This window comes from Macaca thibetana, chromosome 18 (genome assembly GCF_024542745.1).
Source record: "Macaca thibetana thibetana isolate TM-01 chromosome 18, ASM2454274v1, whole genome shotgun sequence".
Classification (NCBI taxonomy): Eukaryota; Metazoa; Chordata; class Mammalia; order Primates; family Cercopithecidae; genus Macaca; species Macaca thibetana.
In genome coordinates, this window is record NC_065595.1 from 38,551,751 (window position 1) to 38,567,992 (window position 16,242).

The 16,242-nt window shown below is 37.8% G+C and overlaps 1 protein-coding gene across 7 annotated transcripts in view; it reads right to left on the bottom strand.

Annotated features, from left to right (window-relative positions):
* The window catches only part of PIK3C3 (phosphatidylinositol 3-kinase catalytic subunit type 3), a 578,331-nt gene that overhangs the window by 366,060 nt on the left and 196,029 nt on the right, over positions 1–16,242 (bottom strand). For all 7 annotated transcript variants that reach the window (XR_007721190.1, XR_007721193.1, XR_007721195.1 and 4 more), the window contains 2 exons: positions 2,907–2,986; positions 2,580–2,634 (listed from right to left, as the gene is read on the bottom strand). The gene's annotated coding sequence lies outside the window, so the exon portion shown is untranslated. The remainder of the gene's footprint in view (positions 1–2,579; positions 2,635–2,906; positions 2,987–16,242) is intronic.

Consider the following 16,242-nt stretch of genomic DNA (forward strand, 5'->3'; position numbering starts at 1 on the left):
CAACTTTAATAGAAAAAAACCCAGGAAAGATTTCCCAGAGAGTCCTTCTCCACCAGGACAATGCTCCTGCTCATTCTTCTCATCAAACAAGGGCAATTTGAGGAGAGTTTTGATGAGAAATTGTTAGGTATCCACCTTACTGCCCTGATTTGGCTCCTTCTGACTTCTATTTGTTTCCTAACTTAAAAAAATCTATAGAAGGCACCCATTTATCTTCAGTTAATAATGTGAAAAAGACTGCATTGGCCTGGTTAAATTCCTAGGACTCTCACTTTAGGGATGAACTAAATGACTAGTATTATTGCTTACAAACGCATCTTCACCTTGATGGAACTTATTTTGAGAAATAAAGTTTATCTTTTAATTTCATTTTTCCACAAACTATTTCAAGTTCCCACATGTTTATTTTTATTTTTCTGAGATCTGGCAGAACACACATAGGTTTATTACATGTAGTAGAGAACATTTCTGATAGGAAGATTCACCAGTTCTCTTTTGAATACCTTAGAGTAGAAAACTTACTTCTATTTGTGACAATCTTGTAGTAATTCATTCCATGGTTATCAGTTCTAGTTTCAGAAAGTTCTTTCTTAAATTAATACTACACAAAAGGTATTGCATCATCTCTCCATGTAACTGAATCTCCTCATTTCTGTGCAGTTTCATAAAACTTATATTCTGTATTTTTCCTTTAAAATCTATGTACTTCCCGGTTTTATCACTTAACTAATTTTTTTTTAAATTTCACGTGTCAGATCCTGTTCAAGAGGCCAAGAATACAACAATGAATAACACCCACTTCCTGCACAACAGAAGCTTAGAGATCATTGTGCATGTATTATAGGATGCTACATGCACTGTCTTTTATATTATCCTGTAATATACCCATAATTACCCATAATACTGCCTTTTATTTCTCTCATGTGTTGTCATTTATTAGGTGCATCTGCTAGCCTTATATTGATTGATCCACAGAAGAACTCTGTGAAATAAACTTTATTATTTAGAAATGAGATTTTAGAGTTTTAGAGATAAGAAAACTGAGGTTTGTGCACTGCTTTCTCACACCAGCCCTCTGACCCATCTCCAGAGCCTAGCATGGGACTGGGTACACTCAAATAAAGGAGTCAATCAATAAACTACATCTGAGCTAAGGAGGGTCTGGAATAGCTCTGGTCAATACATTCCCAATGCTGAGCCGCCAGTTCAGGAAAAAGACAAAGTAGCCTGAAATATGATTTTACAATACTTAGCATGGACACAAGTGCTTAAAAAGTGAAGAAATCAGCAATTATCCACATGCTTACTCCAAAATATTCAAACCCAAGTTGGTCCTTTTGCATCTATTTGATTGTTTTATGCTATGAGTAGTACAACTCTGGATGAACAAAGCCTATAGCAGAAGTTAGAAGACCTGGCACATGATTGATCAGAAAGATCATTGAATCTATGAGTTCAAGCTTTTGTACCTTCCTATTTAGCTAAGTAGCCCTCATTGGATCTATAAAATCCTTATCAACAATGTCAGGGACATAATGGGAACTCAAGAATAGCTTTCATATAAATTAATAAAACAGGATGCTTAAGAGAGAGTACAAATATAAAATCATATTGTCATTTATATTATACTCCATCAACATGGAATTACAGTAAAATTACACTTTTCCATGACTAAGGCAATATTTGATTATGACTTGGAATCTCCTTTTGAACCCTAAATTTACCCTATTTCCAAAGCAACCACTTATTCTGTCTGAAGATTCTTCTTGGTGCAATTTATGTACTGCCATGAGCTAGGAATTATGTTGCAAAAAAAGAAACCAAAGTTACCTAATAAGTAATAGAAAACCTTGACTAAGTCACCCTGAAAATGAGAAAAGGACTGCCCTTGACCCCTTAACAATACCTGGCCACTTCTGAATGAATGTCTGTTTGGCACCTGTACTTTTAGAAACATTTTGCAAGTGCAATTGATATTAGAGGTCCAATCTCCCCAAAAAACAATTTAGGATGATCCCTGGGCTAACGTGCACACTCAAAAACTCAAATTCTTAGAAACTAGAAATATGACCACTGAGCTTTCTCCCAGCCTGTCCCATGTTGATCAAACCTAAGAAACCCTCATTGTTTCCACATGACTCGACATAGTCGGGATCAACAGTCTAGGATTTTCCTCAATAAGCTTGCTAGGTAAGTCATCAACTGAATTCACCTTTTAATGAAACTGCACATAAAAAGTGTGCGAACAACAAAAAAGGTGAGCACTAAATCCTGAATCCCTAAAGTTTAAATCAGAAAAATAATAAGACCTGGAATAGTTAGCTTCGATGGGATATAGCACTAGAGGGCACTGCTAAGATGAGGAAGTTTTCAAAGACATATCTTCATAACTGGGAAGGCAGGATACCAGAGATAGACCTTTTGAAATTCACTCTTCCATCTATGGAAAGCCACAAGTACAGACAATCCTGGGGACTCTTCAGCGTTCTTTCTCCACAGCCTTCTTTCAGAAATATCAACTGGAAAGACACTGCACTGATAAATCCAGCACCTTAGATTTCAGCGATTCTTTTACTTACTAGCTGTGTGAGCCCGATTCACGCTTTTCATCCCCGTGATCCTCAGCAGCTGTATCTGTAAAATAAAGAGGGTGGTTCTGATGGTCTCTCAGGGCCTTTTGAGCTCTAAGGTCCTTTGAATCAATAATTCTCCTCACCCGGGATGTCCAAGAGTTTAATGATTCACCAAACTTGGTGACAACTTCTTAGAAACTGCTAGGTGGAGGGAAGAATGAAGGCAGCAGGGGACTTGGTTCAGAAATACTCTCTCAATGTTTTAGAGCTTGGTAGGGGGCTGTGATTGTTAATATTAGAGTCTATGAATAGGGTTTGGTGACATACACATACCTCTAGGGTGAAGATTGTGTCTGTCCATCTGGCACTCAGTTAAAGGTAAAGAAGACAATCTACCATCAATCAGTGAGAAACTGGAAAGAAGAAAGGATTGGAGGGGGTAAAAGATTGTAAGAAGTCATGAAGATGTATAGTATTCAAAAAACCAAATAATTCATCTTTTATCATATATTTATTTAGCCCCTTTATGTGCAAATAATTAAAAATGCTGAAAAAATCTTTCTATTAGAATTGTGCTTTATCATTTTAAAGGCAGTTTTATTTTATAGTTTCAGTTAATTGTTTTAACAATTGTTAAATTGTTTTTAATTTAGCAATTAAATTTTTTCATTTAATTGTTTTGATGGGGCACACATGGCACAGTAGCATTTTTCCTGCTTAAAGGAAGAGGAGAGCAAAGCTCAGAGAGGTTAAGTGAGGTTAATAAATATTGAAGAGCTAATTAACAAGTCAGGATTAACCTTCAGGTTTTCTTATTCCTATTTCTTGTGTTCCTCCTATTAAATCACAAATATGACCATCTGCTCCCACTACAAGTTCCTGTATTTGTCCTAACAAGCTGGGGGTCTTGGGCCCCACCTTATTGAGGCACCCTTTCCTTCATTTGGCTACTTGAGAATGAAGACTGAAGATAAAAGTCATACAGGAGTTTAGGCTTTGCCCAATAGGAGATGGAAACGTGCATTTTTCTCCCCAAGCATTAATGCACCTTTGAATGCATCACAGAAGGACCATAGATGAAGAGGCTGAAGCTGGGCTCCTGGATTTGACACTAGCTTTATATCAGTTTCTTCAGGCCTAATACCTGTCAAATATGTGATGACACTTGCCCAGTCCAATGTAGAGCTTTTTTTCTAGTATCAAATCAGGTGGAGTATGTAGAAGCCCCTTGAAAACAAGGTGTGAACCCATAAATGTGTGGTGTGTTTATTATGGTTGTTCAATGTGTGGCTGAAAGAATAGATGGTAGCCAATACTGGCTTGACTTCAGGCTCGGGGATCAAGCAAGTCCAGAGGAGAGGGATTTGGATCCATTTCCTAAACAAAGAAGCAAAGTCCAGAAGCAGCTCAATGCTTAGAAAATAAGGAACAGTTGGTCTCACAGCTTGGCCAGGCAGGAGGGTTGGCACGGATCCTCAGATCATCGTGCTCTGCCTAGTGAATTGAGTGGGCCTCACCAGGGGCTGGATGTTAGCCTCCTTCTGGCTCGAGAGAAGCAGTGGGGGGTTGTGACCACCTGTTCTCTCAGAATGTCATTGTACCTCTTGCACATTTTCCTACACAGGCAGACAAAGTCCAAGCCAGGCCCTTGGAAAAATCACAAAATAAAAAAACTTCTGCCTTCATTCTTCCTCATTTTTTCTTCAATATTCCCATTTCCTCAACTCATAGTGACTTTCCAGAGATGCCCAGTGGCCCCTGATGGGCCACAAGCCTGACTCTAGTGACCTCCCAGACTAGCCTGTGGAGATATCACCATGTGCCACAGACATCTCTGTTCCTCACCCACAAATTCACTGACTTGGTACTACCCCCTTTTCATCCTCCTCTCAGCAATTTGCCAGCTGGAAGTCTGAGCTGATAAGTAGCTTGCACTGAAGAGCTTATAAATGACAATCAAACTGAAAAGTAACTCCTCTCATGAATTCTAGTACATTAACAATAGGCTTTTAAATAACTTTACCAAAAGAAAAAAAAAGAATGAATGAATGCCAAATGGATCACCTCCAAAACAATCAATGGGATCATAGGGTTGCTATTTTGAGGCTAAGTCTTAAGTAGAATTAAGAAGAATTCTCCCCTAAAAGCCTCTCATTTCTTGATTCTGATAGTTTCCTTTAAAAATTAGAATCTTTAAACAGCAATCAAAAAATACAACTTATGTATGTATATACATATATATTATATATATTTCATTATCATATAATATATATTTATTTTTAAGATTATATATAGTAGCTTTTATCAATTCCAAATAGTGAGTAGAAGGCTATATTTTTTAGTTAAAAAATAAGTAAAATGTTCTGTGAAAACATCAAATGGACAGCACAATATTAATAAAACAAGTGGCTCTATGGCTGATGGCTGTAGAGAGCTCAGAGCGACACATGTAGTAACTCTGGCCGTGAAGCTAGATTAATTCTGCTTCATAAACTCTTCAACAAACCAAGACCTGATGTCTTGTCTTGACCCTTAGTGGCCTCACAGACTCTTAAGTGTGTCAGTCATCTCCAAGAAATCATCTGAAGGCTTGAAACCTGCCTAGTTGCTCGATACCTTGGTACTTGCTCTGTATCCTCTCTACAGAATGATCCATACTGGACAGAGACTCACAGATGCAGCCTATAGTGGACATGTATTTTCTTTTAAACATCTAACATCCCTTCTTTAGATAAACTGTCTCATCCCCATGCCATATGGTTTTAGTCAGCATCAGCTCAGGTCCTCTATGAAGCAAACATCAAGCCAGCAATGGAAAACAAGGTATTTATTGGAGAAAATACCTCTGAAGGTTAAGAGAGAGAGCAGGAATAAGGCAGGGAGAACCTTCATTCAGACTACAACATGAGTTTGACATCTATAAAAGCAGAAAGGGGAGGAGGGATTGGATAGGAAGGACCTTAGACTACAGTGAAGTTATGAGAGTGTCTCAGCTAGGCCAGTGGGAAAGTCCTTGGACTCATGAGAATTTGCTAAGGAATCCCACATCGGGCTGGAATGACTGGGTTTGAGTATCCCCACCATGCTTAGTCATTGGCTGGGAGCAGCCCAATGAAAACATGGCCTGGTGTGAAAGACACAGTGGGTCCCTAGTGTGGCAGCTAAAGTCTGTCAATCAGCTATGCTCCCTACAGCAAGTTCTCTGAAAGAGAGATCTGAATGGTACACTTCCACCACTGCTGTATAATGGGACTGTCAGTCATACAACCCAATTCACAAACAGAGGGAACTATCCAAGCAAGGCCAATCAAAGCATTTCTCTAGAGTTGATATGCAGACATTAGCAGGAACCAGCTCCTTTTTCCACCGGGGAATCTGAAGGAGGTGAATCCAGGGCTGTCAACTTTCCTTAGCACATGCAGAATCCAAACTACATCAAGGAGAAAATATGATCAAACCACAGAAGAAAACAAAGTTCAAACCGGGGAGAAAAGGGAGTCCTGAAGTTAGAAGCTGCTAAATATCATTTTTCCCCCTTATTCTAGTTTGCATTGTATTTCTGCCACAACTAAAAAGTTCTCTGCCTAATACCTAATAGTGCTTTCACTGTAATTATCATAGTATATTAGAGCTTGAAAGGCCTTTAGAAGTCATCTAGCCCTTACTGCACATAGCAATAACTTGAGCAACTTGGTTTTGATACCAAATGCTGGACCCCATTCTAATCTAATTAAATCAGAATATCTCTAAGTGGAACACATGAATCAGTTTATTCCTTTAAATTATATAGGTGATTCTGATGTTTATTCAGGGTTCAGAACCAATGGTCTTGTCAAATGTTCATTTTGCAGATATGAAAGCTGAGGTTTAAACATAGAAAGTGATGGGTCCCAAATCCACAGGAGATAGAGCCAGGAGTTAAACTCAAATCCCCTTACTTCTAATCTGATGCCCTTTATTAAAATTACCATGTGACATTTCAGTTGAGAAACAAACATTTCTTTCATCTCTGAGTAAAAATCCCTTGTTCTTTTTTTAAAAAAAATGTTTAATTCTTGTGAAAAACCCTCTGTTCTTTAAGAAGCCTAAGTTACTGTCTCTCCTGATACTTAGAGTTATTTATATATTTATCAAAACAGGAAGAAGTTACCAGTCCCAGAAACAAGAACCAAATACAAAGCAGAGATTGCATTCCCCCACCAGCACAAGTAACTATACCACCTTGCTATCTGATGGGAATCCATTCTGCCCCCTTACAGCTGTCAGCTGCTTATCCCTGAGAGGAAGTGGAGAGGGATTCCAGACTGAACCAAGCCATCATGTTGAGCAGCAACAATTAAGAAAAGACGATTGTTGGCTTTCTCTGTAAGTTACTCTGATATATAACAGCCATTGGGTTTCAACACCGATATGAACAACTATCTCCTTTGCTCTTACAAAAAAAAAAAAAAAAAATAGTGATTCCTACAACTCAATTGCTTTTATCAAATTGGTGTTCTGAAAAGCCACGCTATTTTTGAGTCTTCTTTCCACAGGCATTTCATTGTCATTAAACACACCATCATTCAAAATACTCGTAGAAAAAAGCGGAATGCAAAATGATCAGTGTGGTACAATCATAACTGAGTAAAATGAATAGAAAAATGATGAGTTAACGATGAGCATGTCTAGGTTGTGGAGTTAGAAGTTTAGGACTACATGACGGGGGCAAGATGAAGGATACTATGAACAGAATGATGACAAATGGTCTGAGGACAGATATCAAGTTCTGAGCCAGTTATTCCAAGGTAAAGGAGAACAGCAATGGTGAGTAGACCCAGGGGGATCTGGAAATGATCAAATCATGGAAAAATTGTTTAAGTCAATAACGCAATGACAGTTATACCAGTAATTTTTTGAAGGGTGGAGAAGATAGCATTTTAAAATGACCCAGGACCAAGAATCCCTGATTCGATTATTAACCCAAATTATAACTTTAGAAAAGACATTTTACCTGGCTCTGTTCTATGTTTTAATGCTGTTGTTGAATGGATTTCATGACTAACTAAAGGCTTATGATGATTATTGGTTTGAAAAGAAAAATTCTAGGGGATACTCTCTAGGGCTTTTTTCAGTCTTTTAATTCAATGATTCCATCACTCTAAAATTCCTCTCATCTCTCAAGATTTTCCAAGCAAGTGGTCCTCTACTTAATCTTTGTTTGAAGTTGGGCCTTTTGTCATCATGTGGATGGTGAAAGTGACCTTCCAGATCCAGAAGATATTCACTTATGGGGTAATTTTGATCACAGCACACATAACTTCTATTGCATCCTGTCTACTGACTTCCATTAGTTACCACATGTTGAATAGCTTTGAAATGCCCTTGCTTTTTTATTTCAAATTTTCTGCCTTTTTCCTTGTTGTTAGTGAAAGTCTACTTTTCCCTAATAACTCAACTTCCCAAAACAAACCACTGCCCATGACAGAAGGTACACTCAAGCACAACGTATTGATTATGTATTTCCAGGAGAATGCTTTTCCCCCCTTACCATTTTGCCCCGGTAGAGCTTGGTTTTTACCTGAGAATACAGTGTTTGTGCCAAAAGTACTCTTCCTGCGAAAAGTTACTTTTGACATAGCAGTGTGCACAGGAATAAAAAATAATTGCACTTTGTGATAGAGAAGTAATGCTTTTCTGCTTTTATGGAGAGCAAATTGGGCCAGATGTTCTTTCATTTCTGTATTTGCTTGGTTACTTATTAGTTCCCTAGGAGAAGAATGGAATTTCTAAAAGGTGAAGAGAATAAAAGAAATTTTTCCAATGTGTATTATCAAGAATGTGATAACTCACGTCCAAGAGGCCATAAAACTCTCCTATATTAGATAGTGTGGTTGATAAAAATACCAATTATGAAACCAGAGTCGGAAATAAAAATTTGAGTCCAGTTTTTCTCTTATTTACAGTTCAATGCAAATAATGACTGAAGACGTGCACTCTCTACTGAAGAACTTACAAAACATGCAACATGAATTAATGAAAGGTGATAAGTAGAGCAAGGAGTTTTGTAGGAATTACATAACAAGCAGAAAATCTCTAGTACCCAGGAACTTAACAAATGCCAGCTCTTTCTTTTCATACACATCAAACACCTGTCCCTGCCAACTGACAGAGAAGTTGCAGATTGGCATAGGCTTGGGGAGGTAGGAAACATAATACTGAAGGCTTGAGGTGATCTCACATAGGTAGGTAGGATTTCTAAAGTCCATTACCAGGGAACTCTGGCAATTGTCTCACTACGTAAACAGTAAAAAAGTAATAATAATAATATCGTTTAAGTCAAAAATAATGGTTTGAATCTCACTTTCCCTTTCCCTTCTTTTAAACTTTGATTGTGACTAGCTCTATTTTTTATAAATCTCAATCCCTTTATGCATTGAAAAAAGGTTAATATTACCTGCCCTACTTTTTTTTTTTTTTTGTGAGACAGAATCTTGCTCTGTCGCCCAGGCTGGAGTGCAGTGGCGCAATCTCAGCTCATTGTAACCTTCGCCTCCCAGGTTCAAGCAATTCTCCTGCCTCAGCCTCCCAAGTAGCTGGGATTACAGGCACTCACCACAACAGCCGGCTAATTTTTTTTTTCTTAGATGGAGTCTTGCTCTGTGTCGCCTAGGCTGGAGTGCGGTGGCAGGATCTCCATTCACTGCAACCTCCACCTCCCAGGTCCAAGCAATTCTCCTGCCTCAGCCTCCCGAGTAGCTGGGATTACAGGCGCCTGCCACCATACTCGGTTAATTTTTGTATTTTTAGCAGAGATGAGGTTTCACCATGTTGGCCAGGCTGCTCTCAAACTCCTGACCTCAGGTGATCTACCCTCCTTGGCCTCTCAAAGTGCTAGGATTATAGGTGTGAGTTACCGCGCCTGGCCTACCTGCCATACTTTTATAATGGTCTTGTTTTATCAAAAGCGATACTTGACATAAATGAATTTTATAAAATTTAGAGGGCCCTAGAAATAATAAAAATTAATAACATTTATCACACAAGCACACATTGAGAGACTGGGCTTGGATCATGGGGCACAATTTTGAATAGCCTGGCTGTTTCCCTCCAATTGCTTGCAATGAAGCAAACTGGGAGAAGAGAGGTAAGTGAGGTTTCACAAAAGAGGTGTCGTAAAAGCAGGTTCTTGAAAGATAAAAAGTAGCTCACCAGTCACAGAATACAGCAGGACTGGGAGAGGAATGGCTGGAAGAGAGACTTAAGAAGATTCCAAAAGGAGAAATAGCATGAACTATAATAAGTTCAGTTCAATCAAATATATATGCCCAGAACTGAGTAACCAAGATGAATATGATATAGGTTCTGCCCCTGTAGGTAAACAAGGTCAATGTAATGTGGTATATCCCATGAGAGAAGCATGCCTAGGGTGTTGCTGGTGAGTCAGTCAATACGCAAAATGTTAGTCAGGTGACATGAAGATGTAGATCACATCTCAGACCAAAGCACCAGCTTGTATGAGGACATGTAATCTGCAGGGAGGAAAAATGGCCAGTTTAGGGGAGTGCAAAGAGCCAGCCAATATGTTTTATTGGTGGTAGTGAAAAATACAGATGACTTGTGCATTGCTTTCAACAGAAATTAACGAGTTTATTCTTTATCCTGTGGGTGATAGGATATAGAATGAAATACTCTAAGCAGATAAATGGTAGTGTTCAGAAGAATACTTCCAGAAGCAGTAAGGTGGCTGTACCAAGATAGAGAAGACTTCAGCTGTGAAAATAAACCAGGACGAAAATGGTGATGACCCAGACTAAAATAGGCAGGAGAAATGGGGTGAACAGACATATTTTTCTCATCTGTCAGATGGAGGTGAAGTTCTTCCATAGTATCTTTTGAATGTATTAACTAATATAAACATTTCATTTTTTTTATGTTGAAACTCCCTTGTCTTTTAATAATATAAAATCAAAATAGTAAAAATATGGATTAAAAGGATGGATATATATTAATTATGAGAGCACCAACTGTTGAAACATCTGTTGACATATCAGTGGTTTAACCCAATAAAAGCTTGTTTCTTGTTTTTGCGAAGCCCCATGATGGTGGTGGTAGGGCAGATGATGAGATCCTTGGCCACAGGCAGTTACTCACAAACATGGGTCCACAGAGGCTTTGACATCTTCAATACATGCTATTTCCAAGACTGCCTTGGGTGTTGAAGTCCAGATCACGAAGGAAGAAAAGAACTTGCTTCTGCATCACTGCTCACATTATAGCCATTGACAAGAACCAGCCACATGGTCACACTTAGATACAAGGGAGTCTGGGAAAAGAATATGGTACAATGTGTGGGGGACACCAGCCATCTCTGCGACAGCAGGCATTATTACCTAGGGTGGCCACAATCTCAGTGTGCCCAGAATTTTCTAGTTTGGGCACCGAAAGTCCCTTGTCTTGGGAAATCCCCTCACTCCCAGGCAAACTGGAACAGTTGTTATACTATTAGTTGAAAATAAATTAAAATTTAAAATAATCATTTAGAAAGTAGGCAAAATTGCCTTTACGTGCAACCAAGAGTTTTACAGATGGTACAAAAACCTGAGTAGGTGATTGGAAACATTCATTTTGTTTTTATAACCTCAACTTTTAGATACAGGGGGTACATGTGCAGGCTTGTTACCTTGGTATATTGCATGTAACTGAGGTCTGGGATATGAAGGATCTCATCACTCAGGTACCAAGCATCATTTTTCAACCCTTACCGTTCTTCCTTCCTGATCTAATGGTCCTCAGTGTCTATTGTTATCATCTTTACATAGAAGAGTACACAATGTTTAGCTCCCACTTATAAGTGAGACCATGAAGTAATTGGTTTTCTGTTTCTGCATTAATTTGCTTAGGATAATGGTATCCAGCTGCATCCATGCTGTTGTAAAGGAAATGACTTTGTTCTTTTTATAAAAGCATAGTATTTCATGTTGTATATGTACCACATTTTCTTTATCCAATCTACTGTTGATGAGCATGTAGGTTGATTCCATGTCTTCGCTGCTATGAAGAGTCCTGTGACAAACATATGAGTGCGTGTGTCTTTTTGGTATAACAATGTACTTTCTTTTGGATGTATTCCCAGTAATGGGATTGTTGGGTTGAATGGTAGTTCTTTTAAGTTCCTTGAGAAATCTCCAAACTGCTTTCCACAGTAGCAGAAATAATTTACATTCCCACCAACAGTGTATAAGCATTCCGTTTTCTCCACAGCCTCTCCAGTACCTGTTGTGTGTAGCCATTCTAACTTGTATGAGGTGATATTTTGTTTTAATTTCGATTTGCATTAATTCAATGATTAGTGATGTTGGACATTTTTTCATATGTTTGTTAGACATTTGTATGGCTTCTTTTGAGAAGTATCTGTTCATATCTTTGCCCATTTTTAATGCTTTTGCTTGCTTGATGGTTTAAGTGACTCATAGATCTGGAAATTAAATATTTGTTGGACGTATCGTTTGTGAATATTTTCTCCCATTCTGTAGGTGGTCTGTTTACTCTACTGATAGTTTCTTTTGAGGTGCAGAAGCTCTTTAGTTTAATTATGTCCTACTCGTCAATGTTTGTTTTTGTTGTAACTGCCTCTGGGAATTTAGTCATAAATTCTTTCCCTAGGCTGATGTCCAGAATGTTTTTTTTTCTAGTGTTTTTTCAAGGATTCTTATAGTTCGAGGCATTACATTTAAATCTTTAATCCATCTTGAGTTAATTTTTGTATACGGCGAAATGTAGGGGTTCAGTTTCATTCTACTGCATAGAGCCAACTAATTATCCAATCACCATTCGTCAAATAGGGAGTCCTTTTGCTTATTTTTGTTGACTTTGTCGAAGATCGGATGGCTGTAGGTGTGCAGCTTTATTTCTGTGTTCTCTATTCTGTTCCTTTGGTCTATGTGTGTTTTGTACCAGTACCATGCTATTTTAGTTACTCGAGTTTTATGCTATAGCTTGAAGGCAGTTAATGTGATACCTCTGGTTTTGTTCTTTTTGCTTAGAATTGCTATGATCATTCAGACTCTTTTTGTTTCCATATGAATTTTAGTTTTTTCTAATTCTGTGAAAAATGACATTGGTAGTTTAATAGGAATAGTGTTGAATGTGTTGATTGTTTTGGGCAGATGGTGATTTTAACAATACTGACTCTTCTGATCCATGATCATGGAATATTTTTCCATTTGTCTGTGTCATCTATGATTTCTTCCAGCAGGGTTTTGTAGTTCTCCTTGTGGAGATCTTTCACCTCCTTAGACGTATTCCTAGATATTTTATATTTTGTGGGTATTGGAAATAAAATTGCAGTCTTGATTTGGCTCTCAGCTTAAGCATTATTGCTGTATAGAAATGTTACTGATTTTTGTACATTGATTTTGCATTTTGAAACTTCACTGATGTCATATATCATTTCCAAGAGGCTTTTGCAGGATTCTTTAGGGTTTTCTAGATACAGAACCATATCATCAGTGAAGAGAGATTGTTTGACTTCTTTCTTTATTTGGATCCTTTCATTTCTTTCTCCAGTCTGCCTCCTTCTGGTGAGTCATAGTACTTCCTGTAATATGTTGAGTAAGAGTGGTGAGAATGGGCATCCCTGTGTTGTTCCAGTTCTCAAAGAGAATGCTTTCAGTTTTTGCCCATTCAGTATGATATTGGCTGTGGGTTTGTCATAAATGGCTCTTATTATTTTGAGGGATGTTCCTCCAATGCCTAGTTTCTTCAGGGTTTTTATCATGAAGGGATGTTGGATTTAATGAAAAGCTTTTTCTGTGTTAATTGGGATGATCATAGGGTGATATAGTTTGAATTTTTGTTCCTGCCCAAATCTGATGTCGAATTGTAATCCTCAATGTTGAAGGTGGGGTCGGATGGGAGGTGATTAGATCATGAGGGCAGATTTCCTTGTTTAGTGCTGTTCTCATGATAGAGTTCTCATGAGATCTGGTTGTTTAAATGTACAGCACTTCCCCCCACCCCCTCCGCCTCTCTTTCTCCTCTTCCAGCCATGTAATATGTGGCTACTTCCCCTTCACCTTCCACCATAATTGAAAGTTTCCTGAGGCCTCGCCAGCCATGCTTGCTGTACACCCTATGAAACCATAAAATCATGAACAAATTAAACCTCTTTTCCTCATAAATTACCCAGTCTCAACTAGTTCTTTTTTTTTTTTCTTTGACAGAGCCTTGCTCGGTTACCCTGGCTGGGGTACAGTGGTGCAATCTTGACTCACTTCAACCTCTGCCTCCCGAGTTTCAGTGATTCTCCTGCCTCAGCCTCTTGAGTAGCTGGGATTACAGACATGCACCACCATTCCTGGCTAATTTTTGCATTTTTAGTAAATACGGGGTTTCACCATGTTGGCCAGGCTGGTCTCTAACTCCTAACCTCAGGTGATCCACCCACGTCAGCCTCCCAGAGTGTTAGGATTACAGGCATGAGACAGCGCAACCGGCCTCAGGTAGCTCTTTACAGCAGTGCAAGAACAGACTAATACATATTGTTTATGTTTTTAATTTAGTTTATGTGATGAATCACATTTATTGATTTGCATATGTTGAACCAATCTTACATCTCAATAATTAAGCCTACTTAATCATGGTGAATCAACTTTTTGATGTGCTGCTGGATTCACTTTGCTAGTATTTTGTTGAGGATTTTTGCATTTATGTTTATCAAGTCTGTTGACCTGTAGGTTTCTTTTCTGTTTTCATGTGTCTTTGCCAGATTTTGGTATCAGGGTGATGCTGACTTCATAGAATGAAGTAGAGAAGAGTCTTTTGTCCTCAATTTTTTGGAATAGTTTCATTAGAATCGGTACCAGCTCTTCTTTGTATGTCTGGTAGAATTCAGCTGTGAATTCATCTGGTTCAGGGCTTTTGTTTGTTTATTTTGGTAGGTTTCTTATTACAGATTCAATTTTGCAACTCAATATTGGTCCATTCAGGGTTTCAATTTCTTCCTAATTTAATCTTCAGAGATTATGTATTTCCAGGAATTTATTCATTTCCTATAGATTTTCTAGTTTGTGTGCACAAAAGTGTTCATCGTAGTCTCTGGAGAATTATTTGTACTTTTGTGGGATTGGTTGTAATGTCATCTTTGTCATTTCTGACTGTGTTTATTTAGATCTTCTCTCTCTCTTTTTTTTTTTTTTTTCCTGTTAATCTAGTTGGTGGTCTACTGACCTTGTTTATCCTTTCAAGAAACCAACTTTTGGTTTTGTTGATTATTTGTATGGATTTTGAGTTCTCAGTTTCATTCAGTTCTGCTCTAATTTAGTTATTTATTTTCTTCTGTGTGTTTTGGGGTTAGTTTGGTCTTGTTTTTCTAGTTCCTCTAGGTGTCAAGTTAGATTGCTAATTTGAGATCTTTCTAACTATTTGAGGTAGGCATTTATTGCTATAAACTTTCCTTTTAAGACTGTTTTTTGCTGCATCCCAGAGGTTTTGGTATGTTGTGTCTCTGTTTTTATTTATTTCAAATAATTTTTTCTTTCTTAATTTCATTGTTTATCCAAGAGTCATTCAAGAGCAAGTACTTTAATTTTTATGTAATTCTGTTGTTTTGAGAGATCTTCTTGGTTTTGATTTCTATAAGTCCAGAATTTGTTAGTTTTCTGCTTCAATGATCTGTCTAATGCTACCAGTGGGGTATGGAAGTCCCTCACAATTATTAATAATATACATGTCTAAGTCTTTTCATAGGTTTTGAAGTACTTGTTTTATGAATCTGGATGCTCCAATGTTGGGTGTATATATATTTAGGATAGTTTAGTCTTCTTGTTTAATTGAAACCTTTATCATTATGTAACACCCTTCTTTGTCTTTCTTCTCTATTACAGGTTTAATGTCAGTTTTATCTAATGTAAGTATAGTGACCTCTGTTCTTTTCTATTTTCTATTTGTGTGACAGATTTTTCTCCAGCCATTTACTTTGAGCCTATGGTTGTTACGTGTGAGATGGATCTCTTGGAAACAGTAGATGGATGGGCTTTGTTTTTAATCTGACTTGCCACTCTGTGCCTTTTAAGTGGGGCATTTAGACCATTTACATTCATGGTTAATATTGATATATTAGGTTTTGATCCTATTGTGAAGTTGTTAGCTGGTTGCTTTTTATTTTCTATTGGGTGGTTGCTTTACAAGGTCTGTGGGCTATGCATTTAAGGGTGTTTTTGTGGTAGCAGGTATCATTCTTTCATTTCTATTTTTAGAACTCCCTAAAGAATCTCATGTAAGGTTGTTCTAGTGGTAATGAATTCCATTAGCACTTGCTTGTCTGCATGAATTTTATTTCTCCTTTGCTTATGAATCCTAGTTTGGCAGGCTATGAAATTCTTATTTGGAGTTTAAGAATTCTGAAAATGGGCCCCAATCTCTCCTGGCTTCTAAGGTTTCTTTTGGGAAATCCACTGTTAGCCTGATGAGGTTCCCTTTGTATGTGGTCTGACCTTTTTCTCTAGCTGTCTTTAAGATTTTTTTCTTTAATGTTAGCCTTGGACAGTCTGACAACTATATGCCTCAACAATGTTCATTTTGTATGCTATCTCACATATTTAGTCTGGATTTCTCATATCTGGATATCTACCTCTGAATTATTCCTTCAAATATGTTCTTCAGGTTGTTTCCCTTTTCTCCATTTCTC